This window comes from Musa acuminata, chromosome BXJ1-6, assembly GCF_036884655.1.
Source record: "Musa acuminata AAA Group cultivar baxijiao chromosome BXJ1-6, Cavendish_Baxijiao_AAA, whole genome shotgun sequence".
NCBI classification, from domain to species: domain Eukaryota; kingdom Viridiplantae; phylum Streptophyta; class Magnoliopsida; order Zingiberales; family Musaceae; genus Musa; species Musa acuminata.
This window is the reverse complement of record NC_088332.1, coordinates 43,884,684-43,897,251: the sequence shown is the minus strand read 5'-3', so window position 1 is coordinate 43,897,251 and position 12,568 is coordinate 43,884,684. Positions and strand designations below refer to the sequence as shown.

The 12,568-nt window shown below is 35.3% G+C and overlaps 1 long non-coding RNA gene across 9 annotated transcripts; it reads left to right on the top strand.

Moving 5' to 3' along the window:
* Positions 1-2,408: 2,408 nt before the first annotated feature.
* LOC135677212 (uncharacterized) lies at positions 2,409-6,782 on the top strand. 9 transcript variants are annotated; one of them, XR_010514598.1, is made up of 6 exons: positions 2,409-2,628; positions 2,781-4,213; positions 4,798-5,707; positions 5,785-5,982; positions 6,060-6,195; positions 6,497-6,782. It is a non-coding gene; the product is annotated as an uncharacterized LOC135677212 (long non-coding RNA). The 9 variants fall into 9 exon arrangements; XR_010514597.1 differs by having other exon boundaries at positions 2,409-3,789; positions 4,019-4,213; XR_010514604.1 differs by having other exon boundaries at positions 2,409-4,213; positions 4,798-5,461; positions 5,554-5,707.
* Positions 6,783-12,568: the final 5,786 nt, after the last annotated feature.

The following is a 12,568-nucleotide window of genomic DNA, read 5'->3' as shown; positions in this document are numbered from 1 at the left end:
CTCCTTAATGATTCATGCTATCAATTAGGTTTTATGACAGAGCATGAACCACATCAAATTGTCTCTCTAATTGGAATTGGTGACCTATCTTAATACTAAGTCTTAGATTATAGCTTATCATGTCAACAAATAAGTATATTAGTAAATCTAAAGAGGTATATGTATATGTAATTTTTTTTATTATGATTTGAAATGTGAAATTATGTTCTATTTATTATATTTTTATTTTGATCCTGTGATGATATTTACCATTGGCAATATAAATTATTATTAATTAATATTGCTCCAAAGTATTAACCTAATGGATCGTTTACAAGCTACAATTCTTATTTTTTTAAACAACACCACCAAACCTTTCTAATCACTTGCCATCATCAAGAAAATTGACTTGAAAGTTCCTCATTTACCTGCTCACCATCATTTTTATTTATCTTTAACACGATATCTATATACTATCATAACCTAATGCCTAATTTATGAGATTAATGTCTCGAGAGGAAAAGATTAACATCTTGCCGCTATGAGTTTGGCATCTTGGTATCATAAGGTCGATATTTCGGACCACGTATCAATATAACTAATATGGTGTAATTTTCTAAACGTTACAATCTCATTTACAATGACACTATGCACTCGGGATACATTATAATATGATTACATATAATACCAAAAAATTCTTATAATTTACTTAGATATTAAGATATGTTTTCGCGCATAATAATATTTAGAATCTTAATATAAAAGTCTCCAAGTGTGTTCTCTATCTCTTTCATACTCTTTTAAGCCTACCTATATTTAACTGTTAATTAATATCAATTTATATTCAAAACTAATTCAAGTATTAAAAGTGCTCTATCAAATATATGCGATATAATTTTTATAGAAATTGATTTATTCAAAACGAGTATATTCTACATATCTTGACATTAAGTTGAAATAAATGCAGAATAAGATTTTAATCGATTCTGAATCATTATCCCAATCGAATAATCATAGTATGCTTTAACAATATCAATTAAAGCTAGTCGTTCAGATTTTATATTTTATAAATCTATGCTAAATTAGTCAAAAATGATATACCTAATAATTTTTGCGCCCAAACTATCAAGAAATGGCATAATACATAATATTAAATAAATATTAGTTAAACGCCATGTAAAATGAATGGGAGCATATAAAGGATCGAATCGTTGCTCTAAAGTTTAAACCTTTCTAATCACTTGCTATCATAAAAAAAAAAAAAGACTTAAAAATTCCCAATCCACCTACTCATCATCATTTTTATTTGTCTTTGACATGATATCTGTACACCTTATCATAACCTAATGCCTAATTATAACTAATATTATGTGATTTTCTAAACATTACAATTACATTTACGAAGACACTATAGAATCTTGATTAATTCTGAATCAATATCTCAATCGAATAATTAGAATATATTCAATCGAAGTTACTCGCTCAAATTTTATATTTTACAAATATGAGTTAAATTACTCAAAAATATATACACAATAATATTTGAGGCTCAATTAGAAAACTCAAACTATCAAGAAATGACATAATGCATATTAAACTATAGTATTTTATTACATAAATATTATTTGAACACCATTTAAAATGAATGGGAGCATATAAAGGATCGAACTCATAATCTACTTTTGATCGAGTAACTAATAATTTCAATAAGCTTAACATATTTGGGTTGCAATTGCATCCCATTTTATGTTTTATATAAACCATAATATAATCATTTATAAATTATATAAACTACTATTATATCATTAAAAAATAATTATAAAACATAAAAAGATTTATGAATTAATTAACGAGAGATGGAAGTTGGAGGGGGTAATTAAAGATTACCTCATGATTAATTATGATTAGCATCTCGGTCTTTATACTTTAAAAAATAGTATTAGAGTTCATTCACTTATGAAGGTGAAATATTTAATTCGAATTCTTCTTATTTTGTTAACTTCATCAACGAAAAAAATACACGTGTTGTCACATACAAAAAAAATAAATATAAATAAATAAATATAAAATTATCGATATTCTCTTGTTCTCCTTTCCTACTTCTCATTATACTTGTTCGCCCAACGTTTGCTACCTGCTCACACATCACTTGATCGTTTCAAGCAATGGGCGAGTAGGAAGGTGCAGTAGGTTGCTAGCAAGCCGTTCAAAAAGACGAAAAGAAAAAATGGATAAAAATTATATAAAATTAATAATTTAAAAATAATAAGAAAATTATATATTTTTTTTTATTTTTTGCGCATGCGATTGTTTCCGTCGATGAAATTAACAATTTAAGAAAATTTAGATTAAATATTTTGCTTAAGGATCCAATTAAAGTATAAGAATCGAGATTATAATTATAATTAACTATCGGATAATATGTAATTACTCCGAAGTCGGAAGGAGAGAGAGGAGAGAGTCCGATCGATCCGATCCGATCCGATCCGAGATCGAAGACTTCGAATCTTTCTCGTGTTCTTCCGTTACGGGGGATGAATCGATACCGATTTGCTCCGCGGATTCCCCTACGGATTCGATTGGTGCCCTTCCCAGGTCCCGGATGCCGGTGTCCTGAATCATCAAGACCAGCGAATCACTCCGATCGCGGTACGTTTCCCTTTCACAGGGCAATGCGAATTGGCGGTTTTCTTTGATTCCACCGCGGAATCCCGTTGAGATTGATGTTGGTGACCTTCGATTGCGGAGCGGAGTTCTTGAGTTTTCCGTTGGCTTCTGAAAGGTTTCGCATCTCCTTACAGGTTCGGGAACACCGGTCGCGAATAGTTTACGAGGTCGAGGGTTTTTTTGGGATCTTATTTGGATTTACCGGGTTTATGAGAAGAGGATTAATTAGATGACAAGAAGCAAAGGCGATTTGAGTCGAGATCGAGTGCTTCTCGTATTCTTCTTCGGGTGACAACTGCGAAGACTTTGAAGATTTTGTTATGGTTGAAACTGATGCGGGTTTCTAAAAACAGCAGATTGAGGTGAACGGATTTATTTGGGGGGTTTCTGCGATTGAGAGGATCTTGCAGAGATTGATTTTCTTCGTCGAGAGATATATCTATGGGCCTTTGAAGGTATTAGTCGCAGTTGAATGTGATGAAAATTCTGGATTTTCTGAAGCCAGACGGGTAGACTATTACTAGACCTAAAAGATTTAGTTGAAGATCGTGTTAAAAATTGTAAGAATTTTAATGGCCAAGGATCTCGAGCAGATCGAAATAAATTAAAGATCTTGGATATGGGGAAGCATCTGGTGCTACGAATCAAGTGTCAAATACTGCTAATGGGGAGAATAGAGATCATGAACTGAAGTTGGCATGAGCAGCCGACAAAATATCAATGGTACAAAATTGCAATTTATTCAACCTGTAACAGAAGAGTAGAAAAATGCTGTATCGGGCAATGTCTTTGATGCTTGTTATCCATGGAAAGTTATACTAAGACTCGATGGAGTAGATTTGGGCATGCCACTCTTTATATGCTCGAGCAAGATTTTTTTTTGTGTTTGATGTTCAAGATAAGGCAACTAAACAACTAGTGGTAGAGATGGGACCTTATTTTTTTGGCTGTAAGCCTTTGGTTTCAAAGCCTTGGGGACCTGTTTTTGTTATGAAAGAAGAGAAGATAATATTATACCTATACGGATCAGTTACAAGGAGTGCCTTTGTTCTTTGATCAGTTTACATTTAGAAAGGAGAGACTTTTCGTCTGCTTGAAGTTGTGTGGAGATCAGTTACCTCAAAGCTGTTCAGGTTTTCAATGGTAATATTTGTCGATCAACCTACTGCTTATGAATGGGCACCTTTAAGTTGTAAATTCTGCAGTTGTTTGGGTGATATTTAATGATAAATGTAAGAAGGGGTCTCAAATTATTGGTATAAGGCAGAAGAAGAAATCTGTTATCGATAATAATCTTAGAACTATGCTTTTACAGCATGAAATTTATAACCACTTGGGGTTTCATATATTAACTATATCTTCTGCTTGCCAGATAAGCTTTCAACTGCATATAGAAGTATGGTGCCCTAAAACAAGATTGCTATATTAGTTATCAGCACTCTCTTCACCATATGGAGAGAGAGAGAGAGAACCTTGCATCAATTTTATGTGTTTATTATACTTCCATCAAATGTCCGGATCTGTTGTGTGAAAGGACTTACCAGTTTGGCTCCTAGTTCTTTTAAAGGTCAGTGTTTCTGGTTCTGAGATTTAGTATTCTTTTTAATGGTTGCAGGTGCTTTCTGAAACATTACCATGAAAGAATTGCTTAAAGAAATAGCATATGTTCTATTCCAGGATGAATGGAGAGTTAACAGTAGTGACAATAAGCATTTTCTGGCCATACAACTCATGCACTCTTCCACTGTTGCTTTACTGTTCTATTAGGTTAGAGTTGATTAACTTTGCTTAAGGCTACATGACAAAAGAAACAATTCTGTAGGGACATAAGTTTATAACACTTCAAAAATGGAAGGATAATTGTTCGTTGATTTTTTCCCCATTTTTTAAAATAGGCCTGTATGGTTGGTAACTAAATGTGGTTATAATTGTATTAGCTGTCTTGAAGGAGAGAATTTTTGCTTGAGAAACTTCACTACTGCGGCCCAAAACTGTCAGATAGGTTGTCAATTGTGCCTGAGAAATTTTACTTTGTGTTTGAGAAATATCACACTGTATAGGTTAGGATTATCGAACCAGCAACTTAAATATTTCATGCTCGAGTCCTGAGTCAGGAAATGATTTTTTATTTTTTTCCCGTGGATTGTGCAGCACCAGTCAGATTCAACTCCATGGCTTTTGTAGACATTCCAACAAGAGCTAGTAACCATCCAGCATCTAGTTTCAATTCAGGATCTCCAGCCTCTTTTGCTGCTTATACTGAACATTAAACAGTTATGTGAATCCTTGATGTTTTGGATGTTCCAGAAAATTTCCACCAAATCAAGCTCCAAAAGTGCCTTACATGTATAATCAACCTATAAGAAGGGATGGGTACAGCACAAGGTTTTCTCATGGGGACTATAGAAGGGTTACATTTACAAGAAAAATCCCAGTTATGCCTCTAATTGCTGACAGAGCTGATGCTACTGAATACCATCAAACTGGAAGTTTTTTCAACTGTCCCTCTTCATCTTGCTCAGATAGCACAAATGTTATTTCAAGTACTGAATGCTTGTTTTGGACACCATAAACATGCTAGCCAGCTACGGGAATGATAAAAGCAATTATATTGCTGGCGATGGACTGCAGAAGAAATCAAGACTTTGGCATAATGACGAATATCATTCTCAATTCATGTCAACTTGGTTCTTTGCTTCAAGAAATATAACTTATGATTTTTATTCAGCCTATAAGACTTCTGATCCAAGAATGACAGAACGGTGGAACCATTTTGTTGCACCCATGGAACCCCAGTGACAGGTTACATCCTCAGGTTAGTCACCTTAGAATAGTTGGTTAAACGATTTTGTTGTTAGGTTATGTGTCTTATTTATACTTTTAGTTTGTGTTCATGAGCTGAACCAGCTCACGACAAGAGGCATGTTAATGGTGGTACCATGGTGATACTGCATATTTTCTCCATTTCAATCAGAACAGAAATGCAAGTGGTCATCTGCCAGCTTTTCATTGTCCTTCCATCCGAGTTATGGTGCCAGCTCAAAGTGGCCACACCCAGATGGTAATCCCTTATAACACCATTTCAAGCTATTCATGCATGGGGGGTGTCGATTGCATCTGATAATTGAGTGCCGATAGGAGTGGAAGCAGGTGCACCTTCCAGACAATTGTGGCTACTGCTTATCCTAGGGAATATCATAGAGCTTTGCATCAGAGATCCCAATCTATGTTCAATGAACACAATGAACACAGTCGATGGGTCAGCCTTACAGGTCGATAGATCTGTTTGATCAGCACAGGAACATGAGAATGAATATGGACAACATTTGCTGTGAGGTAAGTTGAAGTTACTTATGCCAGTTTGTTCTTTTTCCTCATCGATCCTTTATGTTCTCTCTAGTTATTTTCTGCAGGAATTACTTGCTTTGGATTAAAGGATAGGAAATGCCAGTACAGTCTTGTCGGAAGTGACAGCTTCAAGGTGCATGATGGAGACAGCCTACCTTTTTTCTCATCAAATCCAGGATGAAGGAAACTGTCATATGCCCGGTAAAGACTAATATCCGTAACCCAGTTTATACACAATTCCTGCTGCCAATAATCTTGGAAGACTTGGACCAAGGTCGGAGCTGTATATATCCGTTGATGGATATTTAATTTCGTATTTTAAATTTTTTGAGTGATGTCGGCTGGTATAGATCGGTGTAATACCAAGATTCCTATACTGTACCGATTTGATCCATTATTGAAACTGACAATGGATTGAGATCTAAATCCTTGCACACTTGTAAGATCTGTTTAATCTATGAAAACCTGTACTGACTATATATTATATCTTCTGTGCTCACAGATTACATTTGTAGGAAGAGTACAAGGAGAGGGAGAAATGGGGAAGACTTCCATGTTAGCTGCATGTGGAAGCCAATAAAGAACGGTTGCCCGGTTTGCAACGACTCTCTTTTATTGGACCTTAGGAGAAGGCAACGATTCTTTGTAATTTAGCTTAGGCTATTGGTGTCATTTTGTTCTTTTAAGCTTTTGTTCTTGAAGGGCTATTAGAATGTCAGAATTTGGAAATAAGCTCAAACTTCTTTAATTAAGCTCAATCTGTGGTAAAAGCTCTTTCTTGGAGTCTAGCAGTTGATGTTGAACTTGAGATTAGACATTTTGGATTACCAATCTTGTATTAAGTTGGTCAAATACAGGTCTGACGTGGATCATTCAAAAGAGACCTTTCTAGCTGCCCAACTACACATTGATGTGTTGGGTTTTAGCCAATTCTTATATTATTTGACGATACAAAATATACTATCAATTAATCATTGATAGATAATCATCGTATAGAGTGCTCAATCTTGGATTAAGTTATCTCTCACTCATATGTCTGAATGGATAAGAGTACAAGGTAGACAGTTTGGAGTTGTCTTCTCCTTATTGCCCACATAGACAAGACTACAAGAAAAGGATGTTGGGATAATTGGAGGCTATCTCTCTTCTAAGGCTAGATATAAAAACACGTGTCTCTAACATAAAGAGATTTTTTTTGGACTTCTTTTGACTACTCGCACCCGCATTCATCTCGGATTACTAACTTGAGCATTTGAGGGATCAGGTTAGAAAACCTCTATTGACCTCAATGTTCATGCAAGAAATGCCTCGGGAGCTCGACGTTTCCACCTTGGAAGCACTTCGGACAACCCTGCACATACAAGTCCAGATCATGTCGAGCTGACCAAGACGTCAATGACACTTTCTCCTATTATTTTGGCATGAGAAGGAGGGCAAAGGCATAAGGCAAAATGTGCCTAAGGTGTGTGAGTTGAGAAAAGTCGACTTGCATGAACGAAAATCCGCTACGACAGAGATAAAAGACGAAATGTGCTCGAGGTGTGAGAGTCGGAAAAAATCGACCCACATGAAGAGACATCTGTCACGACGGAGGCATAAGATAAAATATACCCGGGCGTATAAGTCAGAAAAAATCCAACAAGTGTGAATAGAAACCCGCTAGGCGAAGGCGCAAAGCAAAATGTGCTTGAGGCACATGAGTTAGGAAAACTCAACCTATATGAATAAAAATTCGCCATGGCAGAGGCACAAGGCCAAATATGCCCAAGGCCAAATATGCCCAAGGCGCATAAGTCGGTAAGGTTGACTTATGTGAAGAGAAATCCGCAATGATAGAGGTGCAAGATAAAATATGCTCGAGGCACATGAGTCGGGAAAACCTAACTCATATGAATGAAAATTCGCCACAGCAAAGGCATAAGGCCAAATGTGCTTGAAGCGTGTGAGTTGGGAAAACTTGACCCATGTAAAGAGAAATCCACTATGACAGAGACACAATGCAAAATATGCCCAAGGCACATGAGTCGAGAAAACCTAACTCGTGTGAGGAGAAATCTACTATGACAGAAGCGCAAGGTAAAATGTGTCCGAGTCATGTGAGTCATAAAAACCTAACCCACATAAGGACATCTCGAAAGTACTCGTGTTGGATGAACTAAATACTACACTTTAGACCCCTCTCACAAGGGCCTCAAAATGTACCTTGGAGGGGACAAACGATAGGAAATATACTATCAGTCAATCATCCTCCGACATGTAGTCATTACGTGGAGTCCTTAGTGGGAGAAAAAGATCTAGATCACCTCCCACCTATCTGCCCATGTGAAAAAGAGTTCAAGACAAACAATTCGGGGCTATCTCCCCATTACCACCCACGTGGATAAGACGCTAAGAAGAGGATGTTAGGGTAATTAGGGGTTGTCCCCCCTCCAAATCCAGGTATAAAAATGTACATCTCCAACACAAAAAGGAGGGTTTTTGGATTTCTTTTAACTACTCATGTTTGTATTCATCTCGGGTTACTAACTTGAGTGTCGGAAGGATCGGATTTAGAAATCTCTCACAATCTCAATCTTCAAGTAAGAAACATTTCGGGAGCACGACGTTTCTACTTCGGAAGCACCTCGGATAATCCTACGCATATGAGTCTAGACCATATTGGATCGACTAAGACGTCAACGACTCTTTCAACTAACATTTAGGGTGTTCTTTTCTTTCTTATGAATGGATGTATCCTATACTTCAAATCCTGACCTATATATATTTATATTTATATTTGTAGATATTCATCTCTATTATGTAATTATCTATTTTAGTTTTCTATAATGAAATTTGGAAACTATTTTGCTAATTAGTTTCTCCATAAATAAAAAATTTGGATCCTAAGCATTACAAGTATAACCTTATTATTAAAAAATGGAACTTCTAATATAATTATAGAATAGGTAAATATGAAACATTTTATTATAGTATATAATTATAGAATAAATTTCATTATAATGAAATTTTAAAATAAAAGGATAACAGTTAATAATTTAAATTATAATATAACTTTACACATTTGATATGTTTAGGACTTAATACTCGTGCATAAACCATAGTCTAGTGGTATTCCAATAAATAATCTAAATCATACAACGGGGGAATACGATCTCTGCACAAATAAAGTGTGGTTGTCATATGGCTGACTAGAATTGAATGCATAGGAGTAGCATCTTTGCACAATCGTCTTCAACAATTCGTATAGTGGAAACTTCATATACTTCTTAGTTCTTTCTCTAAAAGAGAATTTACCCTAATTTATCTCTACAGCCAATTGTTCTCTTTTAATTAATACCAAGTGGGCTTATCACCTACATTGAATGAATGTATCGGATCACGAATATATCTTTTTGCCCGAAGTAAAATTTATCGATCTAGATGCAATCGACTTTTAGAACAATCATCTCCCCTTTCGCTCTCCTGTTCCCTGACTCTTATTTCATAAGGGCTTGAAACATTTCATTCCAAAAAAATCGATATCAGAGGGCGATCGAGATTTGAGTCGTGTGCCTCTTTGCTTATAAGGAAAAGTGCTTATATTGCTCTTTTCGAGATCCTGTAAACTTTGTGCAAACGATATTATACAAGGAAACCAAGTCAAGTAAGATCTCTTATTTGTGTTAGTTCTGATATAGTACATCTTTTTGTTCATTAAATTTTATTGTGAAAGCTTCATGATCATGATGCTCATAAAAGATCCATTTATCGGGTCAAATTTACCTAATCTATCATGCCAAAAGAACAAAAAAAATCAGAGAGGAGTGCTTAAGCAAGAAGATATGGATTTGTCATGTTCATGAGGCTTTGGTCACCCTTTCACAAGTCGATCTCTTGGGCTACAAACACATCATGAGCAATTAGGCGAACATTTAGGGCTATGTTAACGAGGTTCCACGTGACAACCGAGATTAGCCACGTTTAGAAAAGCAATATTGTGATTTCGTCCTTTTATTGGGCACTGTGGTTGGAGTGAGGTTGACGCTTCCAAGGCTCAAGAAATGGACACTGCCAATACCCGTACACACCCAAAAAAAGGAGAGAGGAGGAGGAAGACGAAGGGGAAGAAGAGAGGAGGAGGTTTGCCAAGCGTGAGTGAGCCTGCAAAACCCTTGTTGTCTCATCATTTCTTGTCCTTCCGACTCCATCACCTCCACTCTACTTTCCTCAGTTTTACCCTCATAAGCAATCAAATCAAGAAATAGAGATAGATAGATAGAGAGAGAGAAGGGAGGGGATGTCATACGTAGTCTTCTTCTTTACATTCGCTATTCACTAGTAAGCTTATCTTTTGAACATGCATGTGATTTTTTATGCTACAATTCATGTCTCCTAATTATCCACCTTAATTTTGAAAGAAACTAGGGTTCCATAAATGACTTGTTGATTCATTCCTACCTTAAATAATTTTCGGTTTTGCATAGCGAATAAATCTCGAATTTTGGACCCTTTTTTTAAATTTTTTTACTAATTTTAGTTGATAGTGTTTCAGGAAATCATTTCTAGATCCGCTATAAATTTCAAGTTTTTTTTGCTTAACTGAAAGATATTTGCACTTCAATATTTGTTCTCCTTTTCTTTTCCTCTCTTTATAGTGAAAAAAAAATAGATTTTTTTGATGCTATTATACTATGTGATGCATGTCTTATTCAAGAGAATAATTACACAACCATCACAATCAAACTAGATTTATGTATATGAACCACAACATACACTTAGGATCTTGTGTTTCCAATATATAATACCTTGGAAACAACCAAAGGTGATGTGTTTCTTGAGTGGTGATTGTTGCACTTCCCTCATTGTTCTTGGCACACACTATTCCTCTCTAAAAGTGGAGGATCACATAGAGACCATGGAGCACAACTACTTATCATCCATGGATGGAGCAAGCCTTCTCTTGGACTACTACTCCATGCCTATTCCAAGCTTTCCTTCTTCAGCATGCAACTGTTTTAGATTGGTCCTACATTGAATAGGCATCAATTTATTTGTCAATTAAACAATAAACTTTTAAAAAAAGTCAATAATATGCGGAGGTCAAAATTTCACTCTAGTATTTATTTTTTGTGGTAAGTACCTGAGTTCATGGTGAAGTTGATCAAAACTTCAAATGATATTAGGGTTCATCTATGTGGAAATAGTTTTGTATTTATTCGTTATGAGATGGTATTTGAAGCTAACACTGTCTCCTGCCTATCTCTAAAAGAAATTTTCTATTTATGTAGTTCATCTTTGTTAAATTTCCTTTGAAATTTGCACTGTCAAAATTAGCTTTCTTTTAACATGCACCAAATTGTTGTGATATGAAAATTATACTTCCAAGATTAATTTTATGGAAAATAGTAATATGTTATATCAGGCTTCCACCAATGCAAATGTCAACGTGTAAAGCTAATTATAATTCAAGATTGAGTGTGCATGCATACAAACTTATCATGCAAAGTAAAGATAATTTTGCCACATATAGGAATGGATGAATTAAAAACATTGTACTCCTAAATAGGAAGTCCTAATTGTCTTCACAATTCTTCAGCATCTTATAAAGCAGATAATCATAGATCAAGTTAATTTTCTTTTTTTGGAAATGGATTTGGACCCTATCTAATCATTGTTGAAAAATTTAAGAGTTATATTGCATGTATTGAGTTTAAATCATAACTCAATAGCTTAATTTTTGGATTTTATTAATATAAAAAAGTAATATTATGGTATATAAACAAAAGAATGTAAAATTAGGGTTTGTTAGTCCACAAATGAAAGGAGATGTTTTTAGACAAAAAGATTCTTATGTGCCATATAGAGATAGATTACAGATAAGTCTTGCATTATTAAGATATTAAAGATACTTACCATATATGTACATATAAAATAGGGTTGATATGCAGTATTGTTGCCTTGCCAAACTCTAAGCATGTGTTATTCTATTAAAGTGGATACCTCTAAGTTTTGGCAATGGATTCGAACCATGCATACACAGAAAGAGTAACGTTATCTTGTGACTTAGTGTACAGTATCTCATTTCTCTTGATGCATAGATGCTGTTCAAGATTGACTTCTTTTCTTGGAGATGACTATCTCATCCTTCACCTGCTTGCTGATTGGAATTCCTTGTATTCTGTTCCCCTTAATAATCTCGGTAGTGTCACTTCACGACAATTCATAGATCATGAGATATATATGCTGCATAAGTTGATTGCATTAGAATTTGCTGCATAGTTCGTAGCCCAAAGTTTTCCTACCATCAAAGAGTTTACGTACAGAGGTGAGGAGGAAGAAGCCTATCTCTTCATGCAGACATCTATCCACATGATTGTTGTGCACGCTTTTTCTCCATCTCAGTCATGTAATCGATATTAGTCGTGGATTTTAATGCTACTGTCTCCTACTACTTCATATCTTAGATTCGAATTCCAGAGTGCGTACGATTGTTTTGATTGCAGGAAGTGTGTACTTAGGAAAATGTTCAGCAAAGCTTCCACCGCAGGCAACCATGGGGAGCCAAACCCTAACCCTAATGAACGCAAAAGAAGGA